This window comes from Gallinula chloropus (assembly GCF_964237585.1).
Source record: "Gallinula chloropus genome assembly, contig: HAP1_SCAFFOLD_313, whole genome shotgun sequence".
Classification (NCBI taxonomy): Eukaryota; Metazoa; Chordata; class Aves; order Gruiformes; family Rallidae; genus Gallinula; species Gallinula chloropus.
This window is the reverse complement of record NW_028168567.1, coordinates 22,116-48,333: the sequence shown is the minus strand read 5'-3', so window position 1 is coordinate 48,333 and position 26,218 is coordinate 22,116. Positions and strand designations below refer to the sequence as shown.

Here is a 26,218-nt window from a genome sequence, read left to right as displayed (position 1 = left end):
AGTATTTACTGGGGCCGAGTCTTCCTGTTTGGAGCTGAGGAAGGAAGTATGGATTGAATAACAATGTATTGGTTTTTGACCTGCAGATGGTGGAAGAAAGTGAGGAAAGACTAACAGAAGAGCAGATTGAGTCACTTCTCCAGGCAGTCTACCAGTCTTCTTCCAGGGGATCCAGAAGAACAGCCAAGAGACTTGGCAATGTTGGCTGAAGACGAAGGTGACCAAACCTTGGAGGCATCTCAGCCCAAAGCTGGCAACGGTTTCGACAGAGGAGAATCGGCTGACAATTTTCTGGGTTATACTTGGCAGCAGTTTACTGTTGTATTGGACATTGTTGTAAAATGCCTTAGAATTTTTATTATTCAGAGGTGATGAGGGAACCAGTTGTTTCCAAGAAAGCGTGGCCAAGGCCACTGTTGTTGTGGCATCTTTCCATCGATGGGGCTGGCAGCAGCTGAGTCAGGGCGGTTGGCTCTTTTTGGGGGACTATGGGGTCTTTACAGGGTCTCTTTTTGGTGGGGTCTAGGGCTTTTGGGGGGGGTTCTCTAAGGGGGGGTGTGGGGTTCTTTGAGGGGATCTTTATGGGGTCTCATTTTGGGGGGGATGTGAGGGGCTTGGGGGCGTCTTTAAGGAGTCTCAGGTTTTTTGGGGGGTGGTTAGGGTTCTTTATGGGGTCTGTTTGGGGGGTCTGGGTTTTTTGGGGGGGCTCTTTGGGGAGTTGGGGGGCCCTAAGGGCCTTTTTAGGGGATCGTGGGGGGGCTCTTTGGGCGGGGGTGTGTCTCTGAGGGGTTCTGGGGGGGTCTCTCTAGGGTCTATTTTTGGGGTGTTGGGGGTTCCTTCGGGGGTCTTCTAGGGGGTCAGGGGCCAGGGTGGGGTTCGAGGGCTCTCAGAGGGGTCGCAGTAGAGTTGGGAGGGGGGTTGAATTCGCTGGAGGAGATGGGGGGTTGTTAATGAGCGCAGGTCAGCGGCAGACGGGTAATTAGTGGGGCAGGGGGAGCCGAAAAGGGCCGAGCAGAGGCGGAGAGATACGAGCAGAGGCGGAGAGATACGAGCACTGGCGGAAAGGCCCGAGCACTGGCGGAAAGGCCCGAGCGGGGATTCGAACACGGGGGTCCTCGGTGCTGCCGCCTTGCGGACACGCAGCGGTACTGCGCCCGGGTGGCGCAGCGCACGGAAGCCGCCGCGTTCTGCTGCCTCCGTGCACACTCGCCGCGTTCCTGCGCGGGTGCGCGCAGAGCCCGCTGCGTGCGGACTGCGGCCGGGCGGCGCAGCGCGAGCGGCAGGGCGCTTTAACGAGGGACGCCGCCATTGCGGGGCGGCCGCTCCCTCCCGGTGAGGGGGGGGTTCCGCCGCCCGTCGCGGGGTCGGCCGGGGCACTGTCAGGTCCGGGGAACCCCCGAGGGCGATGGGACTCCCTCGGGGGGGCAGATTTTGGGAGGGGGCGCGCGGGGGGGGGGGGTCACTGTCATGTGCGGGGATTCGAAGACGGGGTGAGGTCGCCCATCCGGGCGCTGACCGAGCTGGTACCTGCTTAGCTTCCCGGACGGGGAAGCTGTGAGGTCACCGGCCGCTCCCTCCCGGAGAGGCGCCGGTACCCCCCCCCTCGCGGGATCGCTCGGTGCTGCCGCCTTGCGGACACGCAGCGGTACTGCGCCCGGGTGGCGCAGCGCACGGAAGCCGCAGCGTTCCGAAAGTTCCCTCCCGGGGAGGCGGGGTTTCCTTCGCCCGTCGCGGGGTCGGCCGGGGCACTGTCAGGTCCGGGGAACCCTCGAAGGTGATGGGACTCCCTCGGGGGGGGTCAGATTTTGGGAGGAGGGGCGCACGTGGCGGGGGCACTGTTAGGTGCGGGGATTCGAAGACGGGGGGAGGTCGCCCATCCGGGCGCTGACCGAACTGGTCCCTGCTTAGCTTCCCGAACGGGGCAGCTGTGCTGTGTAGCCCCCCCCCAAGCTCGCGCCCCCAAACGGGGGCCCGGAAGCCCCCCGGCGGCCATTTTTCCGTCGGAGCCGCACGGAGATGGGCGCCGCCATGCTCGGAAGCCCCCCGGCCGCCTTTTAACCGCCGGAGCCGCACGGAGATGGGCGCCGCCATGCCCGGAAGCCCCCCGGCGGCCATTTTTCCGCCGTAGCCGCACGGAGATGGGCGCCGCCATGCCCGGAAGGCACCCCGGCCGCCTTTTAACCGCCGGAGCCGCACGGAGATGGGCGCCGCCATGCCCGGAAGTCCCCCGGCGGCCATTTTTCCGCCGGAGCCGCACGGAGATGGGCGCCGCCATGCCCCGCTCCCTTGCGGGGGAGTATATCCCGGCATGCCCCGCTCCTTTCCGGGGCAGTATATCCCGGCATGCCCCGCTCCTTTCCGGGCAGTATAACCGCGGAGCTGCCACGAGGAGCCTGCCCGTGCTTTCCGGGGCGATGAGGGGGCCCGTCGGGATGCCGGCGCTCCCTCCCGGTGAGGCTCCGGTTCCGCCGCCCGTCGCGGGGTCGGCCGGGGCCGGGCGGTCGGCGGGTCGCGGCGCGAGTGGTCGCGGCGGGCCGGGGGTCGGTGCGGGGCGCGCGGGCGGCGAGGCGCCGCGCCTTCCACCCCCCCCCAGCCGCGGCCGGCCTTCTGCCGGCGCCGGTCCGTGCCGGGACGTGTCTCCGCGGCGTCCGGCGGGGTGTCTGGGCCGGGAGGCGGGGCTCCGCGCCGCGCGGGCAGTGCGCGGAGGGGGTCGCGGCGGGGGCTCGGGGGTGCGGCCGGGCCAGAGCTCCCGTTCCCCGAGCAGCCGGCACGGGAGACACGGGGCACCGAAGGGGCCGGCGGGGCGGGGCGCGACTGGACTCTTCCGGTCAGTCTGAGCGTGTCCGGGCCGCGGGGCTGGCAGGTTTGGGGGGATTTGGGGGTTTGCGTGGGTCTGTGTCTCTCTCTAGTTGCGGCTTGTGGGTTTTCTGTCTCGCGGGGCTGTTTTGGCAGAGGAGGGCTTAGGGCTTCTCTTGTGGCTGCTGTGGCGTTCAGTGGTTATCGGGGGTTCTTGTGGTGTCTGGGGTTTCCGGGTTTGCTGGTTTCTTCGGCTCGGTGGTTATTTTGCTCTGGTCTTTTGTTGGTTTTCTGGTTTGGGTTTCTTTTGTGGTTTTAATTGGGTTTTTGGGGGTTCCGTGGCTCGCGGGGTTTCTATAATTTTTTATGGTAAATGAAAATGGAGCACAGGTTCTGCTCTGCCTTTTGTTTCCTTGTCAGCCTTTGTTGCCCTTGTGAAATGTCCAAGCCCATTGGAGACATTACTGTTTGGCTTGCTATTTGAGCTTTCTTCTTGGATACCTTGTACCCATTAAGTCCCCAAAAGTTTAAGAGTTGGGTGGTTACCCATCCAGAACCTGTTGTCCTTCTTGTGAGTCTTGGTCCTTCCCAGCCCTCCACTGACCCCTGCCCTTTCTTACTACTCCTCTGATTTTTTTTTTTTTTCCCCTTGCCTGTACTTCTCTATTGTACTGTCCTGCTCCCTTTTCTTCTCTCCCTTTCTCTTTCTTCATCTCCCTCTCCCTTTTCTTTTTCTCTCTGTGCTTTTTTCCTGCTTTCTCTTCCTCCTTTTTTCGTCTTCCATCTCTGTCCTGCAGGCCACTGCAGTTACTTTCCTTTTCCATCTCTTTGTCGTGATCTGCACCTGTCTTGTTTTCTCCAAAAATTTCTCTAGCCTGTTGTCTGGTGTTCTTTTTTTTTTTTTTCATTCTATATCTCACTGTCCCAGACAGCAAGCTGGCCCTTGAATATGCTTTATTCTCCATAAATGCAGGTGCTGTTGGCAGCAGTTCATGAAACGAGGGGCATCTCCAGCAGATCCTGCAGAAGACAGAGTTGCTGCCTGAGGAGAGCACGCCTCAAAGTGTGCATCGTCGGATTTGCGCTCGCTAGAGAGTATGGGACGAAGCTGGCATTGGCGTCCTGTCCAGCCAGTGTCAGGTGACACCCACTTTGCTGCGCACTGGTTACAGGAGGATCTAGAGTAATACAGATGTACTTCTCAGCGAAGGCAGCGAAGCAACACTTTCCTTTCAAACGGTGAGGCTGGTAAGGAAAGCGCAGTTTGTCTCTGACTGTCTCTATTCCCTTTGTCTCAGGGAGGCTGAATGAAAATGATGACTTCTTGACTGTGTTATCACACTGGGTGAGTAGGTGTGACATGCTGGAGCTGGATACTGAAGTTGAGTACGTGGTGGAATCGATGGATCTGTGTTTTCTGCATGGAGAAGGTAACCTGTCATTCGTTTATTTTTCTTAAAATGAAGCAAAGGACTAGGGAAGGTGGGTTCTTCTTCACAGCGCAGATTTTGATGACATTGTTGGAGTAGAAATCCATCCAAGGGTGGTCCTAAAGTTGGCAACATCAGTAGCATAACAAGAGAGTCTCATGGTTCCGCTGTAAAGTGGAAGTACAGAAAGCTGTTCAGCTCGCAGAGTGCAGGCCTGTGTGACCTGGGAATCTACTGATGGACTCTGCCTTATGAGGTGAGATATTTTCGATCGAGCAGGGGGAGTCATCGTGACTTAACAATGTGGTAGCTACACTTGTGATGGGCTCCTGCAGTTTTATCAGCTCTCGGACCCCGGAAGGCCTTCATCCTCCCTCCGTCTCTAGGATGAAAAGGCAAAAAATGCCATATTGTGAGGATGATTGAGTACAATTTTCTGCCGCTCCATAAATAACTTTGATACTTAGTATATGTTAGGAGTGCTTGTGGGAGCTTCAGCCTCTTCTCGAAGCAGTCCCGTCTGTCTAAAGCGCGTGCTTTTAAAAACATCTGTGTGTTACATACATTAGGAACTAAAACTGCAGCTTGATTTTCCTCCTCTAGGGCTGATTTTTCATAATTGCTTCACCCCGGTAACAGAAACGGATAGGCCCTGTTTCGTCAGGGTCAGTCCTGACCTCGTTTAAATGCTGCTGCAAAGCTTCAGTGTTTCAGTTTGCAAGCTGTAAAAATACTTTGTTAAAGATAAGAGTGCTTCTTGGAACTTAAGTGGTAGAACCACCTTCTCAATGGTAGCTTTTGCTGGCTTGCTTTTGTGCAATGTACATCTTTGCCATTGTGATTTAGCGTGCCTGATTGGTTTAGCATACAGACATTGGCACCCGCTGAGTTGATAAACAGGTCTTTCTCACTGTGCCATTTTTCCACTTCCTTTAATTGTATCTTTTTCAGTCTGTAACCACAGTTAATGTCTTTTTTTTTTTAAAAAAGCACACTACAGCAGCTTGCTTTGTTCATGTGTTCAAAAGATGTTTGTGGTTGCTTTTCCCCCAGTTGTTGCTTGGTTTTTTTTCCTCTTTAAATGCTTTCTGAAAGGTAGAACTGCATTTCCTTGTAGGGTGCACTTAGACTTTTTCCATGTTATCGGAGTTGTAAGAACATGTCAGTTTCAACACAGAAAAAAGGTCCAGCTTTTGCCACGAGGCTTTTGCCATTAGGGTTTAGCCTAATGTTGCCGAGGAAGCTTTCTTTCTGCTTCCCTCTAAGCCTTACTGTAAAAAAGAAAAAAAGCTGTCATGGGAAAGCCGGTTAAATCGGGCTCGGACCCCAGATTGTCACCGGTTTAATGCAATGAAAGTGTCCTGACTGGACTGAAGCACCCTAAAACACTTTGCGTGCTGCAGCATAAGAATGCAGATGGCTTATCACGCAGTAACTTGGGGATCAGCACCGTTTGCTGCCACTGGCAGAGGCTTTTTTCTTATTCCTTCTGACTGACACGGCCATAGGAGGTGCCTGTTTTGTGGCAGTAGTGCAGCAGCACCATCTCTCGACCCTGCTGCCTCAGACATTGCTTAGCCTCACTGCATTTTGTTTCCTGGTTTTGCTCGGCAGGACAAGTCCTGTTTGGCTGTAATTGCAGGGTTAGAGTGTAATATGAGGAAAGGAGGGTGTTGGCTTAGGAATTTCTGTTCCGCTTGCCACAGTTTTGCCACCAGTATTGCAGTTGGCGAGGTGGCTGTCGGGCGTGGGAATCGCGGGGGTGAGTCTCAGTGTGGGGACAGGTTTGTTGCTGACGCTTCAGCTGTTGGGGTTTTTGAGTTGCTGATGTGTGTTTTCTCATTCTACAGAACCACCTTCATGTTGCGTTCCAGGGAGTGTACTGTGGATGTACAGGAAAGATCTTTCCTGGTGAGACTGTCTATAACCACCGAAGATGTTTGCCAGCTCTGCGCTGAGAAGTTCGAGGTGGACAAGCCGGCAGAGTGCAGCCCGTTTCTTGTTGTCGACGACACCTGGCAGCAGCTGACGGAGCATACCTGCCCTCGGGAAATGAAGGCTGAGTTGCACAGCTGTCCCCAACCCCAGGTCTTCCACTTTGTCTACAAATGTGTTAACAGAGATCTGCGTGGTGCCATTTGTCACAATGATGACTCCACGTTTTAAAAGCAGCAGCTCGTCGTTGGATTTCTGTTCCTCTTGTTAACGGCTGAAAACATCTTTGTTGGCTGGCATTCCTTAGGAGCCGAGACTGGTCTTAAACCAGGATTGCCCAGTAAAAATCCCTTAGCCACATCAGGCATAGCTTAGAAAACCCCATGTAAATCGTGCACAGGGCCGGTTATGCAGACTATTCCACCAGCGTGTTTGAGCGAACAGCCACAAGACTCTGCTGCAGCATATCATATCGTGGCCCTCGGCAGGTTGTCTGCTGTGGTGTGCAAATGTCTTATTTTTTTTGCACCTGGCCTCTAGCCACATGTCATTTTGATTTATATACGTGTATGCTAGACAAGCATTGCAGTAAACTGGCTGGTGTTAGCTTGGGTTCGACTTGTCCCATTCAGGGCATCAGTTAACTCAGAATTACCTGGATGATTGATTGCATTCTTTCCTGTTTTTTTTTTTGTTTTGTTTTTTTTTTAATTACAGAAAATTGTGGGGGTTTATTATAGACATCTTGCAGCAGTTGCAGGTAGACTGTCAGGGTCGTCTTCTAAAAATATGTTTTCAGCTGTAAAGAATTCAGTAATTATGCATGTGATTTTAACATTCAATATACAAGAATAAGTCTCTTTCGGGTTTTGGCGTATTGCATTTAAGGTCTCTATGGTTTCTCCTCTTTTCCTGTTACAGGTGAGTTCTTGGGAGCTTGTGGTACCTGTAAGAAGGTCGTAGTATTGGCGCTGGTGATTTCATTGCCTTTATCTGAACTGGATGTACTGTTACCTGGGTTAGTGTTTCTATCCATTGGTTTAGACAGCCTTGTGGGTAGGAAGAGGAAGTTGAAAGAAAAGGATGTAGAGAAGGGGCAGAGAAAGAACGCAGAGAACCGAGTTTAGGAGTAAAATGTGTTAGTCTGTCTGCTGGTGCAGGCTCCTCTCAGAAAATGAGCCAAGGAGGTTGGTAAGGTGTTTGTAGTTTTACTGATTTTTTTTTCTTTTTTCCTGGTTTTTGTGGCTATAGGGGTTGGGTGGGTTGGTTTTTTTACAGGCTCTGGGATTTGTGGGGTTAGTGTGGGCTTGTGAGGTTTTTCTGTTGGTTTGTTTTTTTTAACTGGGGTTCTAAGGGGGGGTTTTGGTTCTCTGCCTTTTGAAGGCTTTGGGGTTCTGTGGGTTGCGGGTTTGGGGGAGGGCTAGGGGCTTCTGTGGTGTTTTGAGTTCCCGCAGCTTTTCTTGTGGGGTCTGGGGTTTGTGTGTGTCTTTAATGGGGGTTTGTGGCTTCTTTGGTTTTTGGGCTTTGTGGGGGTTTCTAGTTTGTGGGAATTCTTTGGGTATTTTGGTTTGGTTTTTCTTAGGCTGAGAGGCTTTAGGAGGAAAGCCTGTTCTGAGCGTGGTGTTCTCCTTGTAACAGAAGCAGGGTCTCACTGTGGCATGCCAGCTGTCGTGGCTAACAAGGGAGCTTTTTTGTTTTGTGTTGTTATCAATATTACAAGAGTTCCACTTTGTAAAATGCTTTTGTGATGAGTTCAGGCTACGTCTTGCATCCATTGAAAGCAGTATTTACTGGGGCCGAGTCTTCCTGTTTGGAGCTGAGGAAGGAAGTATGGATTGAATAACAATGTATTGGTTTTTGACCTGCAGATGGTGGAAGAAAGTGAGGAAAGACTAACAGAAGAGCAGATTGAGTCACTTCTCCAGGCAGTCACCAGTCTTCTTCCAGGGGATCCAGAAGAACAGCCAAGAGACTTGGCAATGTTGGCTGAAGACGAAGGTGACCAAACCTTGGAGGCATCTCAGCCCAAAGCTGGCAACGGTTTCGACAGAGGAGAATCGGCTGACAATTTTCTGGGTTATACTTGGCAGCAGTTTACTGTTGTATTGGACATTGTTGTAAAATGCCTTAGAATTTTTATTATTCAGAGGTGATGAGGGAACCAGTTGTTTCCAAGAAAGCGTGGCCAAGGCCACTGTTGTTGTGGCATCTTTCCATCGATGGGGCTGGCAGCAGCTGAGTCAGGGCGGTTGGCTCTTTTTGGGGGACTATGGGGTCTTTACAGGGTCTCTTTTTGGTGGGGTCTAGGGCTTTTGGGGGGGGTTCTCTAAGGGGGGGTGTGGGGTTCTTTGAGGGGATCTTTATGGGGTCTCATTTTGGGGGGGATGTGAGGGGCTTGGGGGCGTCTTTAAGGAGTCTCAGGTTTTTTGGGGGGTGGTTAGGGTTCTTTATGGGGTCTGTTTGGGGGGTCTGGGTTTTTTGGGGGGGCTCTTTGGGGAGTTGGGGGGCCCTAAGGGCCTTTTTAGGGGATCGTGGGGGGGCTCTTTGGGCGGGGGTGTGTCTCTGAGGGGTTCTGGGGGGGTCTCTCTAGGGTCTATTTTTGGGGTGTTGGGGGTTCCTTCGGGGGTCTTCTAGGGGGTCAGGGGCCAGGGTGGGGTTCGAGGGCTCTCAGAGGGGTCGCAGTAGAGTTGGGAGGGGGGTTGAATTCGCTGGAGGAGATGGGGGGTTGTTAATGAGCGCAGGTCAGCGGCAGACGGGTAATTAGTGGGGCAGGGGGAGCCGAAAAGGGCCGAGCAGAGGCGGAGAGATACGAGCAGAGGCGGAGAGATACGAGCACTGGCGGAAAGGCCCGAGCACTGGCGGAAAGGCCCGAGCACTGGCGGAAAGGCCCGAGCGGGGATTCGAACACGGGGGTCCTCGGTGCTGCCGCCTTGCGGACACGCAGCGGTACTGCGCCCGGGTGGCGCAGCGCACGGAAGCCGCCGCGTTCTGCTGCCTCCGTGCACACTCGCCGCGTTCCTGCGCGGGTGCGCGCAGAGCCCGCTGCGTGCGGACTGCGGCCGGGCGGCGCAGCGCGAGCGGCAGGGCGCTTTAACGAGGGACGCCGCCATTGCGGGGCGGCCGCTCCCTCCCGGTGAGGGGGGGGTTCCGCCGCCCGTCGCGGGGTCGGCCGGGGCACTGTCAGGTCCGGGGAACCCCCGAAGGCGATGGGACTCCCTCGGGGGGGCAGATTTTGGGAGGGGGCGCGCGGGGGGGGGGGGTCACTGTCATGTGCGGGGATTCGAAGACGGGGTGAGGTCGCCCATCCGGGCGCTGACCGAGCTGGTACCTGCTTAGCTTCCCGGACGGGGAAGCTGTGAGGTCACCGGCCGCTCCCTCCCGGAGAGGCGCCGGTACCCCCCCCCTCGCGGGATCGCTCGGTGCTGCCGCCTTGCGGACACGCAGCGGTACTGCGCCCGGGTGGCGCAGCGCACGGAAGCCGCAGCGTTCCGAAAGTTCCCTCCCGGGGAGGCGGGGTTTCCTTCGCCCGTCGCGGGGTCGGCCGGGGCACTGTCAGGTCCGGGGAACCCTCGAAGGTGATGGGACTCCCTCGGGGGGGGTCAGATTTTGGGAGGAGGGGCGCACGTGGCGGGGGCACTGTTAGGTGCGGGGATTCGAAGACGGGGGGAGGTCGCCCATCCGGGCGCTGACCGAACTGGTCCCTGCTTAGCTTCCCGAACGGGGCAGCTGTGCTGTGTAGCCCCCCCCCAAGCTCGCGCCCCCAAACGGGGGCCCGGAAGCCCCCCGGCGGCCATTTTTCCGTCGGAGCCGCACGGAGATGGGCGCCGCCATGCTCGGAAGCCCCCCGGCCGCCTTTTAACCGCCGGAGCCGCACGGAGATGGGCGCCGCCATGCCCGGAAGCCCCCCGGCGGCCATTTTTCCGCCGTAGCCGCACGGAGATGGGCGCCGCCATGCCCGGAAGGCACCCCGGCCGCCTTTTAACCGCCGGAGCCGCACGGAGATGGGCGCCGCCATGCCCGGAAGTCCCCCGGCGGCCATTTTTCCGCCGGAGCCGCACGGAGATGGGCGCCGCCATGCCCCGCTCCCTTGCGGGGGAGTATATCCCGGCATGCCCCGCTCCTTTCCGGGGCAGTATATCCCGGCATGCCCCGCTCCTTTCCGGGCAGTATAACCGCGGAGCTGCCACGAGGAGCCTGCCCGTGCTTTCCGGGGCGATGAGGGGGCCCGTCGGGATGCCGGCGCTCCCTCCCGGTGAGGCTCCGGTTCCGCCGCCCGTCGCGGGGTCGGCCGGGGCCGGGCGGTCGGCGGGTCGCGGCGCGAGTGGTCGCGGCGGGCCGGGGGTCGGTGCGGGGCGCGCGGGCGGCGAGGCGCCGCGCCTTCCACCCCCCCCCAGCCGCGGCCGGCCTTCTGCCGGCGCCGGTCCGTGCCGGGACGTGTCTCCGCGGCGTCCGGCGGGGTGTCTGGGCCGGGAGGCGGGGCTCCGCGCCGCGCGGGCAGTGCGCGGAGGGGGTCGCGGCGGGGGCTCGGGGGTGCGGCCGGGCCAGAGCTCCCGTTCCCCGAGCAGCCGGCACGGGAGACACGGGGCACCGAAGGGGCCGGCGGGGCGGGGCGCGACTGGACTCTTCCGGTCAGTCTGAGCGTGTCCGGGCCGCGGGGCTGGCAGGTTTGGGGGGATTTGGGGGTTTGCGTGGGTCTGTGTCTCTCTCTAGTTGCGGCTTGTGGGTTTTCTGTCTCGCGGGGCTGTTTTGGCAGAGGAGGGCTTAGGGCTTCTCTTGTGGCTGCTGTGGCGTTCAGTGGTTATCGGGGGTTCTTGTGGTGTCTGGGGTTTCCGGGTTTGCTGGTTTCTTCGGCTCGGTGGTTATTTTGCTCTGGTCTTTTGTTGGTTTTCTGGTTTGGGTTTCTTTTGTGGTTTTAATTGGGTTTTTGGGGGTTCCGTGGCTCGCGGGGTTTCTATAATTTTTTATGGTAAATGAAAATGGAGCACAGGTTCTGCTCTGCCTTTTGTTTCCTTGTCAGCCTTTGTTGCCCTTGTGAAATGTCCAAGCCCATTGGAGACATTACTGTTTGGCTTGCTATTTGAGCTTTCTTCTTGGATACCTTGTACCCATTAAGTCCCCAAAAGTTTAAGAGTTGGGTGGTTACCCATCCAGAACCTGTTGTCCTTCTTGTGAGTCTTGGTCCTTCCCAGCCCTCCACTGACCCCTGCCCTTTCTTACTACTCCTCTGATTTTTTTTTTTTTTCCCCTTGCCTGTACTTCTCTATTGTACTGTCCTGCTCCCTTTTCTTCTCTCCCTTTCTCTTTCTTCATCTCCCTCTCCCTTTTCTTTTTCTCTCTGTGCTTTTTTCCTGCTTTCTCTTCCTCCTTTTTTCGTCTTCCATCTCTGTCCTGCAGGCCACTGCAGTTACTTTCCTTTTCCATCTCTTTGTCGTGATCTGCACCTGTCTTGTTTTCTCCAAAAATTTCTCTAGCCTGTTGTCTGGTGTTCTTTTTTTTTTTTTTCATTCTATATCTCACTGTCCCAGACAGCAAGCTGGCCCTTGAATATGCTTTATTCTCCATAAATGCAGGTGCTGTTGGCAGCAGTTCATGAAACGAGGGGCATCTCCAGCAGATCCTGCAGAAGACAGAGTTGCTGCCTGAGGAGAGCACGCCTCAAAGTGTGCATCGTCGGATTTGCGCTCGCTAGAGAGTATGGGACGAAGCTGGCATTGGCGTCCTGTCCAGCCAGTGTCAGGTGACACCCACTTTGCTGCGCACTGGTTACAGGAGGATCTAGAGTAATACAGATGTACTTCTCAGCGAAGGCAGCGAAGCAACACTTTCCTTTCAAACGGTGAGGCTGGTAAGGAAAGCGCAGTTTGTCTCTGACTGTCTCTATTCCCTTTGTCTCAGGGAGGCTGAATGAAAATGATGACTTCTTGACTGTGTTATCACACTGGGTGAGTAGGTGTGACATGCTGGAGCTGGATACTGAAGTTGAGTACGTGGTGGAATCGATGGATCTGTGTTTTCTGCATGGAGAAGGTAACCTGTCATTCGTTTATTTTTCTTAAAATGAAGCAAAGGACTAGGGAAGGTGGGTTCTTCTTCACAGCGCAGATTTTGATGACATTGTTGGAGTAGAAATCCATCCAAGGGTGGTCCTAAAGTTGGCAACATCAGTAGCATAACAAGAGAGTCTCATGGTTCCGCTGTAAAGTGGAAGTACAGAAAGCTGTTCAGCTCGCAGAGTGCAGGCCTGTGTGACCTGGGAATCTACTGATGGACTCTGCCTTATGAGGTGAGATATTTTCGATCGAGCAGGGGGAGTCATCGTGACTTAACAATGTGGTAGCTACACTTGTGATGGGCTCCTGCAGTTTTATCAGCTCTCGGACCCCGGAAGGCCTTCATCCTCCCTCCGTCTCTAGGATGAAAAGGCAAAAAATGCCATATTGTGAGGATGATTGAGTACAATTTTCTGCCGCTCCATAAATAACTTTGATACTTAGTATATGTTAGGAGTGCTTGTGGGAGCTTCAGCCTCTTCTCGAAGCAGTCCCGTCTGTCTAAAGCGCGTGCTTTTAAAAACATCTGTGTGTTACATACATTAGGAACTAAAACTGCAGCTTGATTTTCCTCCTCTAGGGCTGATTTTTCATAATTGCTTCACCCCGGTAACAGAAACGGATAGGCCCTGTTTCGTCAGGGTCAGTCCTGACCTCGTTTAAATGCTGCTGCAAAGCTTCAGTGTTTCAGTTTGCAAGCTGTAAAAATACTTTGTTAAAGATAAGAGTGCTTCTTGGAACTTAAGTGGTAGAACCACCTTCTCAATGGTAGCTTTTGCTGGCTTGCTTTTGTGCAATGTACATCTTTGCCATTGTGATTTAGCGTGCCTGATTGGTTTAGCATACAGACATTGGCACCCGCTGAGTTGATAAACAGGTCTTTCTCACTGTGCCATTTTTCCACTTCCTTTAATTGTATCTTTTTCAGTCTGTAACCACAGTTAATGTCTTTTTTTTTTTAAAAAAGCACACTACAGCAGCTTGCTTTGTTCATGTGTTCAAAAGATGTTTGTGGTTGCTTTTCCCCCAGTTGTTGCTTGGTTTTTTTTCCTCTTTAAATGCTTTCTGAAAGGTAGAACTGCATTTCCTTGTAGGGTGCACTTAGACTTTTTCCATGTTATCGGAGTTGTAAGAACATGTCAGTTTCAACACAGAAAAAAGGTCCAGCTTTTGCCACGAGGCTTTTGCCATTAGGGTTTAGCCTAATGTTGCCGAGGAAGCTTTCTTTCTGCTTCCCTCTAAGCCTTACTGTAAAAAAGAAAAAAAGCTGTCATGGGAAAGCCGGTTAAATCGGGCTCGGACCCCAGATTGTCACCGGTTTAATGCAATGAAAGTGTCCTGACTGGACTGAAGCACCCTAAAACACTTTGCGTGCTGCAGCATAAGAATGCAGATGGCTTATCACGCAGTAACTTGGGGATCAGCACCGTTTGCTGCCACTGGCAGAGGCTTTTTTCTTATTCCTTCTGACTGACACGGCCATAGGAGGTGCCTGTTTTGTGGCAGTAGTGCAGCAGCACCATCTCTCGACCCTGCTGCCTCAGACATTGCTTAGCCTCACTGCATTTTGTTTCCTGGTTTTGCTCGGCAGGACAAGTCCTGTTTGGCTGTAATTGCAGGGTTAGAGTGTAATATGAGGAAAGGAGGGTGTTGGCTTAGGAATTTCTGTTCCGCTTGCCACAGTTTTGCCACCAGTATTGCAGTTGGCGAGGTGGCTGTCGGGCGTGGGAATCGCGGGGGTGAGTCTCAGTGTGGGGACAGGTTTGTTGCTGACGCTTCAGCTGTTGGGGTTTTTGAGTTGCTGATGTGTGTTTTCTCATTCTACAGAACCACCTTCATGTTGCGTTCCAGGGAGTGTACTGTGGATGTACAGGAAAGATCTTTCCTGGTGAGACTGTCTATAACCACCGAAGATGTTCGCCAGCTCTGCGCTGAGAAGTTCGAGGTGGACAAGCCGGCAGAGTGCAGCCCGTTTCTTGTTGTCGACGACACCTGGCAGCAGCTGACGGAGCATACCTGCCCTCGGGAAATGAAGGCTGAGTTGCACAGCTGTCCCCAACCCCAGGTCTTCCACTTTGTCTACAAATGTGTTAACAGAGATCTGCGTGGTGCCATTTGTCACAATGATGACTCCACGTTTTAAAAGCAGCAGCTCGTCGTTGGATTTCTGTTCCTCTTGTTAACGGCTGAAAACATCTTTGTTGGCTGGCATTCCTTAGGAGCCGAGACTGGTCTTAAACCAGGATTGCCCAGTAAAAATCCCTTAGCCACATCAGGCATAGCTTAGAAAACCCCATGTAAATCGTGCACAGGGCCGGTTATGCAGACTATTCCACCAGCGTGTTTGAGCGAACAGCCACAAGACTCTGCTGCAGCACATCATATCGTGGCCCTCGGCAGGTTGTCTGCTGTGGTGTGCAAATGTCTTATTTTTTTTGCACCTGGCCTCTAGCCACATGTCATTTTGATTTATATACGTGTATGCTAGACAAGCATTGCAGTAAACTGGCTGGTGTTAGCTTGGGTTCGACTTGTCCCATTCAGGGCATCAGTTAACTCAGAATTACCTGGATGATTGATTGCATTCTTTCCTGTTTTTTTTTTTGTTTTGTTTTTTTTTTAATTACAGAAAATTGTGGGGGTTTATTATAGACATCTTGCAGCAGTTGCAGGTAGACTGTCAGGGTCGTCTTCTAAAAATATGTTTTCAGCTGTAAAGAATTCAGTAATTATGCATGTGATTTTAACATTCAATATACAAGAATAAGTCTCTTTCGGGTTTTGGCGTATTGCATTTAAGGTCTCTATGGTTTCTCCTCTTTTCCTGTTACAGGTGAGTTCTTGGGAGCTTGTGGTACCTGTAAGAAGGTCGTAGTATTGGCGCTGGTGATTTCATTGCCTTTATCTGAACTGGATGTACTGTTACCTGGGTTAGTGTTTCTATCCATTGGTTTAGACAGCCTTGTGGGTAGGAAGAGGAAGTTGAAAGAAAAGGATGTAGAGAAGGGGCAGAGAAAGAACGCAGAGAACCGAGTTTAGGAGTAAAATGTGTTAGTCTGTCTGCTGGTGCAGGCTCCTCTCAGAAAATGAGCCAAGGAGGTTGGTAAGGTGTTTGTAGTTTTACTGATTTTTTTTTCTTTTTTCCTGGTTTTTGTGGCTATAGGGGTTGGGTGGGTTGGTTTTTTTACAGGCTCTGGGATTTGTGGGGTTAGTGTGGGCTTGTGAGGTTTTTCTGTTGGTTTGTTTTTTTTAACTGGGGTTCTAAGGGGGGGTTTTGGTTCTCTGCCTTTTGAAGGCTTTGGGGTTCTGTGGGTTGCGGGTTTGGGGGAGGGCTAGGGGCTTCTGTGGTGTTTTGAGTTCCCGCAGCTTTTCTTGTGGGGTCTGGGGTTTGTGTGTGTCTTTAATGGGGGTTTGTGGCTTCTTTGGTTTTTGGGCTTTGTGGGGGTTTCTAGTTTGTGGGAATTCTTTGGGTATTTTGGTTTGGTTTTTCTTAGGCTGAGAGGCTTTAGGAGGAAAGCCTGTTCTGAGCGTGGTGTTCTCCTTGTAACAGAAGCAGGGTCTCACTGTGGCATGCCAGCTGTCGTGGCTAACAAGGGAGCTTTTTTGTTTTGTGTTGTTATCAATATTACAAGAGTTCCACTTTGTAAAATGCTTTTGTGATGAGTTCAGGCTACGTCTTGCATCCATTGAAAGCAGTATTTACTGGGGCCGAGTCTTCCTGTTTGGAGCTGAGGAAGGAAGTATGGATTGAATAACAATGTATTGGTTTTTGACCTGCAGATGGTGGAAGAAAGTGAGGAAAGACTAACAGAAGAGCAGATTGAGTCACTTCTCCAGGCAGTCTACCAGTCTTCTTCCAGGGGATCCAGAAGAACAGCCAAGAGACTTGGCAATGTTGGCTGAAGACGAAGGTGACCAAACCTTGGAGGCATCTCAGCCCAAAGCTGGCAACGGTTTCGACAGAGGAGAATCGGCTGACAATTTTCTGGGTTATACTTGGCAGCAGTTTACTGTTGTATTGGACATTGTTGTAAAATGCCTTAGAATTTTTATTATTCAGAGGTGATGAGGGAACCAGTTGTTTCCAAGAAAGCGTGGCCAAGGCCACTGTTGTTGTGGCATCTTTCCATCGATGGGGCTGGCAGCAGCTGAGTCAGGGCGGTTGGCTCTTTTTGGGGGACTATGGGGTCTTTACAGGGTCTCTTTTTGGTGGGGTCTAGGGCTTTTGGGGGGGGTTCTCTAAGGGGGGGTGTGGGGTTCTTTGAGGGGATCTTTATGGGGTCTCATTTTGGGGGGGATGTGAGGGGCTTGGGGGCGTCTTTAAGGAGTCTCAGGTTTTTTGGGGGGTGGTTAGGGTTCTTTATGGGGTCTGTTTGGGGGGTCTGGGTTTTTTGGGGGGGCTCTTTGGGGAGTTGGGGGGCCCTAAGGGCCTTTTTAGGGGATCGTGGGGGGGCTCTTTGGGCGGGGGTGTGTCTCTGAGGGGTTCTGGGGGGGTCTCTCTAGGGTCTATTTTTGGGGTGTTGGGGGTTCCTTCGGGGGTCTTCTAGGGGGTCAGGGGCCAGGGTGGGGTTCGAGGGCTCTCAGAGGGGTCGCAGTAGAGTTGGGAGGGGGGTTGAATTCGCTGGAGGAGATGGGGGGTTGTTAATGAGCGCAGGTCAGCGGCAGACGGGTAATTAGTGGGGCAGGGGGAGCCGAAAAGGGCCGAGCAGAGGCGGAGAGATACGAGCAGAGGCGGAGAGATACGAGCACTGGCGGAAAGGCCCGAGCACTGGCGGAAAGGCCCGAGCGGGGATTCGAACACGGGGGTCCTCGGTGCTGCCGCCTTGCGGACACGCAGCGGTACTGCGCCCGGGTGGCGCAGCGCACGGAAGCCGCCGCGTTCTGCTGCCTCCGTGCACACTCGCCGCGTTCCTGCGCGGGTGCGCGCAGAGCCCGCTGCGTGCGGACTGCGGCCGGGCGGCGCAGCGCGAGCGGCAGGGCGCTTTAACGAGGGACGCCGCCATTGCGGGGCGGCCGCTCCCTCCCGGTGAGGGGGGGGTTCCGCCGCCCGTCGCGGGGTCGGCCGGGGCACTGTCAGGTCCGGGGAACCCCCGAAGGCGATGGGACTCCCTCGGGGGGGCAGATTTTGGGAGGGGGCGCGCGGGGGGGGGGGGTCACTGTCATGTGCGGGGATTCGAAGACGGGGTGAGGTCGCCCATCCGGGCGCTGACCGAGCTGGTACCTGCTTAGCTTCCCGGACGGGGAAGCTGTGAGGTCACCGGCCGCTCCCTCCCGGAGAGGCGCCGGTACCCCCCCCCTCGCGGGATCGCTCGGTGCTGCCGCCTTGCGGACACGCAGCGGTACTGCGCCCGGGTGGCGCAGCGCACGGAAGCCGCAGCGTTCCGAAAGTTCCCTCCCGGGGAGGCGGGGTTTCCTTCGCCCGTCGCGGGGTCGGCCGGGGCACTGTCAGGTCCGGGGAACCCTCGAAGGTGATGGGACTCCCTCGGGGGGGGTCAGATTTTGGGAGGAGGGGCGCACGTGGCGGGGGCACTGTTAGGTGCGGGGATTCGAAGACGGGGGGAGGTCGCCCATCCGGGCGCTGACCGAACTGGTCCCTGCTTAGCTTCCCGAACGGGGCAGCTGTGCTGTGTAGCCCCCCCCCAAGCTCGCGCCCCCAAACGGGGGCCCGGAAGCCCCCCGGCGGCCATTTTTCCGTCGGAGCCGCACGGAGATGGGCGCCGCCATGCTCGGAAGCCCCCCGGCCGCCTTTTAACCGCCGGAGCCGCACGGAGATGGGCGCCGCCATGCCCGGAAGCCCCCCGGCGGCCATTTTTCCGCCGTAGCCGCACGGAGATGGGCGCCGCCATGCCCGTAAGCCCCTCGGTCGCCATTTAACCGCCGGAGCCGTACGGAGATGGGCGCCGCCATGCCCGGAAGTCCCCCGGCGGCCATTTTTCCGCCGGAGCCGCACGGAGATGGGCGCCGCCATGCCCCGCTCCCTTGCGGGGGAGTATATCCCGGCATGCCCCGCTCCTTTCCGGGGCAGTATATCCCGGCATGCCCCGCTCCTTTCCGGGCAGTATAACCGCGGAGCTGCCACGAGGAGCCTGCCCGTGCTTTCCGGGGCGATGAGGGGGCCCGTCGGGATGCCGGCGCTCCCTCCCGGTGAGGCTCCGGTTCCGCCGCCCGTCGCGGGGTCGGCCGGGGCCGGGCGGTCGGCGGGTCGCGGCGCGAGTGGTCGCGGCGGGCCGGGGGTCGGTGCGGGGCGCGCGGGCGGCGAGGCGCCGCGCCTTCCACCCCCCCCCAGCCGCGGCCGGCCTTCTGCCGGCGCCGGTCCGTGCCGGGACGTGTCTCCGCGGCGTCCGGCGGGGTGTCTGGGCCGGGAGGGGGGGCTCCGCGCCGCGCGGGCAGTGCGCGGAGGGGGTCGCGGCGGGGGCTCGGGGGTGCGGCCGGGCCAGAGCTCCCGTTCCCCGAGCAGCCGGCACGGGAGACACGGGGCACCGAAGGGGCCGGCGGGGCGGGGCGCGACTGGACTCTTCCGGTCAGTCTGAGCGTGTCCGGGCCGCGGGGCTGGCAGGTTTGGGGGGATTTGGGGGTTTGCGTGGGTCTGTGTCTCTCTCTAGTTGCGGCTTGTGGGTTTTCTGTCTCGCGGGGCTGTTTTGGCAGAGGAGGGCTTAGGGCTTCTCTTGTGGCTGCTGTGGCGTTCAGTGGTTATCGGGGGTTCTTGTGGTGTCTGGGGTTTCCGGGTTTGCTGGTTTCTTCGGCTCGGTGGTTATTTTGCTCTGGTCTTTTGTTGGTTTTCTGGTTTGGGTTTCTTTTGTGGTTTTAATTGGGTTTTTGGGGGTTCCGTGGCTCGCGGGGTTTCTATAATTTTTTATGGTAAATGAAAATGGAGCACAGGTTCTGCTCTGCCTTTTGTTTCCTTGTCAGCCTTTGTTGCCCTTGTGAAATGTCCAAGCCCATTGGAGACATTACTGTTTGGCTTGCTATTTGAGCTTTCTTCTTGGATACCTTGTACCCATTAAGTCCCCAAAAGTTTAAGAGTTGGGTGGTTACCCATCCAGAACCTGTTGTCCTTCTTGTGAGTCTTGGTCCTTCCCAGCCCTCCACTGACCCCTGCCCTTTCTTACTACTCCTCTGATTTTTTTTTTTTTTTCCCCTTGCCTGTACTTCTCTATTGTACTGTCCTGCTCCCTTTTCTTCTCTCCCTTTCTCTTTCTTCATCTCCCTCTCCCTTTTCTTTTTCTCTCTGTGCTTTTTTCCTGCTTTCTCTTCCTCCTTTTTTCGTCTTCCATCTCTGTCCTGCAGGCCACTGCAGTTACTTTCCTTTTCCATCTCTTTGTCGTGATCTGCACCTGTCTTGTTTTCTCCAAAAATTTCTCTAGCCTGTTGTCTGGTGTTCTTTTTTTTTTTTTTCATTCTATATCTCACTGTCCCAGACAGCAAGCTGGCCCTTGAATATGCTTTATTCTCCATAAATGCAGGTGCTGTTGGCAGCAGTTCATGAAACGAGGGGCATCTCCAGCAGATCCTGCAGAAGACAGAGTTGCTGCCTGAGGAGAGCACGCCTCAAAGTGTGCATCGTCGGATTTGCGCTCGCTAGAGAGTATGGGACGAAGCTGGCATTGGCGTCCTGTCCAGCCAGTGTCAGGTGACACCCACTTTGCTGCGCACTGGTTACAGGAGGATCTAGAGTAATACAGATGTACTTCTCAGCGAAGGCAGCGAAGCAACACTTTCCTTTCAAACGGTGAGGCTGGTAAGGAAAGCGCAGTTTGTCTCTGACTGTCTCTATTCCCTTTGTCTCAGGGAGGCTGAATGAAAATGATGACTTCTTGACTGTGTTATCACACTGGGTGAGTAGGTGTGACATGCTGGAGCTGGATACTGAAGTTGAGTACGTGGTGGAATCGATGGATCTGTGTTTTCTGCATGGAGAAGGTAACCTGTCATTCGTTTATTTTTCTTAAAATGAAGCAAAGGACTAGGGAAGGTGGGTTCTTCTTCACAGCGCAGATTTTGATGACATTGTTGGAGTAGAAATCCATCCAAGGGTGGTCCTAAAGTTGGCAACATCAGTAGCATAACAAGAGAGTCTCATGGTTCCGCTGTAAAGTGGAAGTACAGAAAGCTGTTCAGCTCGCAGAGTGCAGGCCTGTGTGACCTGGGAATCTACTGATGGACTCTGCCTTATGAGGTGAGATATTTTCGATCGAGCAGGGGGAGTCATCGTGACTTAACAATGTGGTAGCTACACTTGTGATGGGCTCCTGCAGTTTTATCAGCTCTCGGACCCCGGAAGGCCTTCATCCTCCCTCCGTCTCTAGGATGAAAAGGCAAAAAATGCCATATTGTGAGGATGATTGAGTACAATTTTCTGCCGCTCCATAAATAACTTTGATACTTAGTATATGTTAGGAGTGCTTGTGGGAGCTTCAGCCTCTTCTCGAAGCAGTCCCGTCTGTCTAAAGCGCGTGCTTTTAAAAACATCTGTGTGTTACATACATTAGGAACTAAAACTGCAGCTTGATTTTCCTCCTCTAGGGCTGATTTTTCATAATTGCTTCACCCCGGTAACAGAAACGGATAGGCCCTGTTTCGTCAGGGTCAGTCCTGACCTCGTTTAAATGCTGCTGCAAAGCTTCAGTGTTTCAGTTTGCAAGCTGTAAAAATACTTTGTTAAAGATAAGAGTGCTTCTTGGAACTTAAGTGGTAGAACCACCTTCTCAATGGTAGCTTTTGCTGGCTTGCTTTTGTGCAATGTACATCTTTGCCATTGTGATTTAGCGTGCCTGATTGGTTTAGCATACAGACATTGGCACCCGCTGAGTTGATAAACAGGTCTTTCTCACTGTGCCATTTTTCCACTTCCTTTAATTGTATCTTTTTCAGTCTGTAACCACAGTTAATGTCTTTTTTTTTTTAAAAAAGCACACTACAGCAGCTTGCTTTGTTCATGTGTTCAAAAGATGTTTGTGGTTGCTTTTCCCCCAGTTGTTGCTTGGTTTTTTTTCCTCTTTAAATGCTTTCTGAAAGGTAGAACTGCATTTCCTTGTAGGGTGCACTTAGACTTTTTCCATGTTATCGGAGTTGTAAGAACATGTCAGTTTCAACACAGAAAAAAGGTCCAGCTTTTGCCACGAGGCTTTTGCCATTAGGGTTTAGCCTAATGTTGCCGAGGAAGCTTTCTTTCTGCTTCCCTCTAAGCCTTACTGTAAAAAAGAAAAAAAGCTGTCATGGGAAAGCCGGTTAAATCGGGCTCGGACCCCAGATTGTCACCGGTTTAATGCAATGAAAGTGTCCTGACTGGACTGAAGCACCCTAAAACACTTTGCGTGCTGCAGCATAAGAATGCAGATGGCTTATCACGCAGTAACTTGGGGATCAGCACCGTTTGCTGCCACTGGCAGAGGCTTTTTTCTTATTCCTTCTGACTGACACGGCCATAGGAGGTGCCTGTTTTGTGGCAGTAGTGCAGCAGCACCATCTCTCGACCCTGCTGCCTCAGACATTGCTTAGCCTCACTGCATTTTGTTTCCTGGTTTTGCTCGGCAGGACAAGTCCTGTTTGGCTGTAATTGCAGGGTTAGAGTGTAATATGAGGAAAGGAGGGTGTTGGCTTAGGAATTTCTGTTCCGCTTGCCACAGTTTTGCCACCAGTATTGCAGTTGGCGAGGTGGCTGTCGGGCGTGGGAATCGCGGGGGTGAGTCTCAGTGTGGGGACAGGTTTGTTGCTGACGCTTCAGCTGTTGGGGTTTTTGAGTTGCTGATGTGTGTTTTCTCATTCTACAGAACCACCTTCATGTTGCGTTCCAGGGAGTGTACTGTGGATGTACAGGAAAGATCTTTCCTGGTGAGACTGTCTATAACCACCGAAGATGTTCGCCAGCTCTGCGCTGAGAAGTTCGAGGTGGACAAGCCGGCAGAGTGCAGCCCGTTTCTTGTTGTCGACGACACCTGGCAGCAGCTGACGGAGCATACCTGCCCTCGGGAAATGAAGGCTGAGTTGCACAGCTGTCCCCAACCCCAGGTCTTCCACTTTGTCTACAAATGTGTTAACAGAGATCTGCGTGGTGCCATTTGTCACAATGATGACTCCACGTTTTAAAAGCAGCAGCTCGTCGTTGGATTTCTGTTCCTCTTGTTAACGGCTGAAAACATCTTTGTTGGCTGGCATTCCTTAGGAGCCGAGACTGGTCTTAAACCAGGATTGCCCAGTAAAAATCCCTTAGCCACATCAGGCATAGCTTAGAAAACCCCATGTAAATCGTGCACAGGGCCGGTTATGCAGACTATTCCACCAGCGTGTTTGAGCGAACAGCCACAAGACTCTGCTGCAGCATATCATATCGTGGCCCTCGGCAGGTTGTCTGCTGTGGTGTGCAAATGTCTTATTTTTTTTGCACCTGGCCTCTAGCCACATGTCATTTTGATTTATATACGTGTATGCTAGACAAGCATTGCAGTAAACTGGCTGGTGTTAGCTTGGGTTCGACTTGTCCCATTCAGGGCATCAGTTAACTCAGAATTACCTGGATGATTGATTGCATTCTTTCCTGTTTTTTTTTTTGTTTTGTTTTTTTTTTAATTACAGAAAATTGTGGGGGTTTATTATAGACATCTTGCAGCAGTTGCAGGTAGACTGTCAGGGTCGTCTTCTAAAAATATGTTTTCAGCTGTAAAGAATTCAGTAATTATGCATGTGATTTTAACATTCAATATACAAGAATAAGTCTCTTTCGGGTTTTGGCGTATTGCATTTAAGGTCTCTATGGTTTCTCCTCTTTTCCTGTTACAGGTGAGTTCTTGGGAGCTTGTGGTACCTGTAAGAAGGTCGTAGTATTGGCGCTGGTGATTTCATTGCCTTTATCTGAACTGGATGTACTGTTACCTGGGTTAGTGTTTCTATCCATTGGTTTAGACAGCCTTGTGGGTAGGAAGAGGAAGTTGAAAGAAAAGGATGTAGAGAAGGGGCAGAGAAAGAACGCAGAGAACCGAGTTTAGGAGTAAAATGTGTTAGTCTGTCTGCTGGTGCAGGCTCCTCTCAGAAAATGAGCCAAGGAGGTTGGTAAGGTGTTTGTAGTTTTACTGATTTTTTTTTCTTTTTTCCTGGTTTTTGTGGCTATAGGGGTTGGGTGGGTTGGTTTTTTTACAGGGTCTGGGATTTGTGGGGTTAGTGTGGGCTTGTGAGGTTTTTCTGTTGGTTTGTTTTTTTTAACTGGGGTTCTAAGGGGGGGTTTTGGTTCTCTGCCTTTTGAAGGCTTTGGGGTTCTGTGGGTTGCGGGTTTGGGGGAGGGCTAGGGGCTTCTGTGGTGTTTTGAGTTCCCGCAGCTTTTCTTGTGGGGTCTGGGGTTTGTGTGTGTCTTTAATGGGGGTTTGTGGCTTCTTTGGTTTTTGGGCTTTGTGGGGGTTTCTAGTTTGTGGGAATTCTTTGGGTATTTTGGTTTGGTTTTTCTTAGGCTGAGAGGCTTTAGGAGGAAAGCCTGTTCTGAGCGTGGTGTTCTCCTTGTAACAGAAGCAGGGTCTCACTGTGGCATGCCAGCTGTCGTGGCTAACAAGGGAGCTTTTTTGTTTTGTGTTGTTATCAATATTACAAGAGTTCCACTTTGTAAAATGCTTTTGTGATGAGTTCAGGCTACGTCTTGCATCCATTGAAAGCAGTATTTACTGGGGCCGAGTCTTCCTGTTTGGAGCTGAGGAAGGAAGTATGGATTGAATAACAATGTATTGGTTTTTGACCTGCAGATGGTGGAAGAAAGTGAGGAAAGACTAACAGAAGAGCAGATTGAGTCACTTCTCCAGGCAGTCACCAGTCTTCTTCCAGGGGATCCAGAAGAACAGCCAAGAGACTTGGCAATGTTGGCTGAAGACGAAGGTGACCAAACCTTGGAGGCATCTCAGCCCAAAGCTGGCAACGGTTTCGACAGAGGAGAATCGGCTGACAATTTTCTGGGTTATACTTGGCAGCAGTTTACTGTTGTATTGGACATTGTTGTAAAATGCCTTAGAATTTTTATTATTCAGAGGTGATGAGGGAACCAGTTGTTTCCAAGAAAGCGTGGCCAAGGCCACTGTTGTTGTGGCATCTTTCCATCGATGGGGCTGGCAGCAGCTGAGTCAGGGCGGTTGGCTCTTTTTGGGGGACTATGGGGTCTTTACAGGGTCTCTTTTTGGTGGGGTCTAGGGCTTTTGGGGGGGGTTCTCTAAGGGGGGGTGTGGGGTTCTTTGAGGGGATCTTTATGGGGTCTCATTTTGGGGGGGATGTGAGGGGCTTGGGGGCGTCTTTAAGGAGTCTCAGGTTTTTTGGGGGGTGGTTAGGGTTCTTTATGGGGTCTGTTTGGGGGGTCTGGGTTTTTTGGGGGGGCTCTTTGGGGAGTTGGGGGGCCCTAAGGGCCTTTTTAGGGGATCGTGGGGGGGCTCTTTGGGGGGGGGTGTGTCTCTGAGGGGTTCTGGGGGGGTCTCTCTAGGGTCTATTTTTGGGGTGTTGGGGGTTCCTTCGGGGGCCTTCTAGGGGGTCAGGGGCCAGGGTGGGGTTCGAGGGCTCTCAGAGGGGTCGCAGTAGGGTTGGGAGGGGGGTTGAATTCGCTGGAGGAGATGGGGGGTTGTTAATGAGCGCAGGTCAGCGGCAGACGGGTAATTAGTGGGGCAGGGGGAGCCGAAAAGGGCCGAGCAGAGGCGGAGAGATACGAGCAGAGGCGGAGAGATACGAGCACTGGCGGAAAGGCCCGAGCACTGGCGGAAAGGCCCGAGCGGGGATTCGAACACGGGGGTCCTCGGTGCTGCCGCCTTGCGGACACGCAGCGGTACTGCGCCCGGGTGGCGCAGCGCACGGAAGCCGCCGCGTTCTGCTGCCTCCGTGCACACTCGCCGCGTTCCTGCGCGGGTGCGCGCAGAGCCCGCTGCGTGCGGACTGCGGCCGGGCGGCGCAGCGCGAGCGGCAGGGCGCTTTAACGAGGGACGCCGCCATTGCGGGGCGGCCGCTCCCTCCCGGTGAGGGGGGGGTTCCGCCGCCCGTCGCGGGGTCGGCCGGGGCACTGTCAGGTCCGGGGAACCCCCGAAGGCGATGGGACTCCCTCGGGGGGGCAGATTTTGGGAGGGGGCGCGCGGGGGGGGGGGGTCACTGTCATGTGCGGGGATTCGAAGACGGGGTGAGGTCGCCCATCCGGGCGCTGACCGAGCTGGTACCTGCTTAGCTTCCCGGACGGGGAAGCTGTGAGGTCACCGGCCGCTCCCTCCCGGAGAGGCGCCGGTACCCCCCCTCCTCGCGGGATCGCTCGGTGCTGCCGCCTTGCGGACACGCAGCGGTACTGCGCCCGGGTGGCGCAGCGCACGGAAGCCGCAGCGTTCCGAAAGTTCCCTCCCGGGGAGGCGGGGTTTCCTTCGCCCGTCGCGGGGTCGGCCGGGGCACTGTCAGGTCCGGGGAACCCTCGAAGGTGATGGGACTCCCTCGGGGGGGGTCAGATTTTGGGAGGAGGGGCGCACGTGGCGGGGGCACTGTTAGGTGCGGGGATTCGAAGACGGGGGGAGGTCGCCCATCCGGGCGCTGACCGAACTGGTCCCTGCTTAGCTTCCCGAACGGGGCAGCTGTGCTGTGTAGCCCCCCCCCAAGCTCGCGCCCCCAAACGGGGGCCCGGAAGCCCCCCGGCGGCCATTTTTCCGTCGGAGCCGCACGGAGATGGGCGCCGCCATGCTCGGAAGCCCCCCGGCCGCCTTTTAACCGCCGGAGCCGCACGGAGATGGGCGCCGCCATGCCCGGAAGCCCCCCGGCGGCCATTTTTCCGCCGTAGCCGCACGGAGATGGGCGCCGCCATGCCCGGAAGGCACCCCGGCCGCCTTTTAACCGCCGGAGCCGCACGGAGATGGGCGCCGCCATGCCCGGAAGCCCCCCGGCGGCCATTTTTCCGCCGGAGCCGCACGGAGATGGGCGCCGCCATGCCCGTAAGCCCCTCGGTCGCCATTTAACCGCCGGAGCCGTACGGAGATGGGCGCCGCCATGCCCGGAAGTCCTCCGGCGGCCATTTTTCCGCCG

At 54.6% G+C, this 26,218-nt stretch overlaps 3 long non-coding RNA genes across 9 annotated transcripts; all 3 read left to right on the top strand.

Moving 5' to 3' along the window:
- Positions 1–4,011: 4,011 nt before the first annotated feature.
- On the top strand, positions 4,012–8,322 carry LOC311204338. 3 transcript variants are annotated; one of them, XR_014618022.1, is made up of 4 exons: positions 4,012–4,226; positions 6,077–6,314; positions 7,083–7,179; positions 8,030–8,322. It is a non-coding gene; the product is annotated as an uncharacterized lncRNA (long non-coding RNA). The 3 variants fall into 3 exon arrangements; XR_014618023.1 differs by lacking the exon at positions 4,012–4,226 and adding an exon at positions 4,877–4,891; XR_014618024.1 differs by lacking the exon at positions 4,012–4,226 and having other exon boundaries at positions 5,912–6,314.
- Positions 8,323–12,034: 3,712 nt separating this feature from the next.
- LOC311204335 lies at positions 12,035–16,285 on the top strand. 3 transcript variants are annotated; one of them, XR_014618018.1, is made up of 4 exons: positions 12,035–12,188; positions 14,039–14,276; positions 15,045–15,141; positions 15,992–16,285. It is a non-coding gene; the product is annotated as an uncharacterized lncRNA (long non-coding RNA). The 3 variants fall into 3 exon arrangements; XR_014618019.1 differs by having other exon boundaries at positions 12,089–12,103; XR_014618020.1 differs by lacking the exon at positions 12,035–12,188 and adding an exon at positions 12,839–12,853.
- Positions 16,286–19,979: 3,694 nt separating this feature from the next.
- LOC311204344 lies at positions 19,980–24,227 on the top strand. 3 transcript variants are annotated; one of them, XR_014618038.1, is made up of 4 exons: positions 19,980–20,131; positions 21,982–22,219; positions 22,988–23,084; positions 23,935–24,227. It is a non-coding gene; the product is annotated as an uncharacterized lncRNA (long non-coding RNA). The 3 variants fall into 3 exon arrangements; XR_014618039.1 differs by having other exon boundaries at positions 20,032–20,046; XR_014618040.1 differs by lacking the exon at positions 19,980–20,131 and adding an exon at positions 20,782–20,796.
- Positions 24,228–26,218: the final 1,991 nt, after the last annotated feature.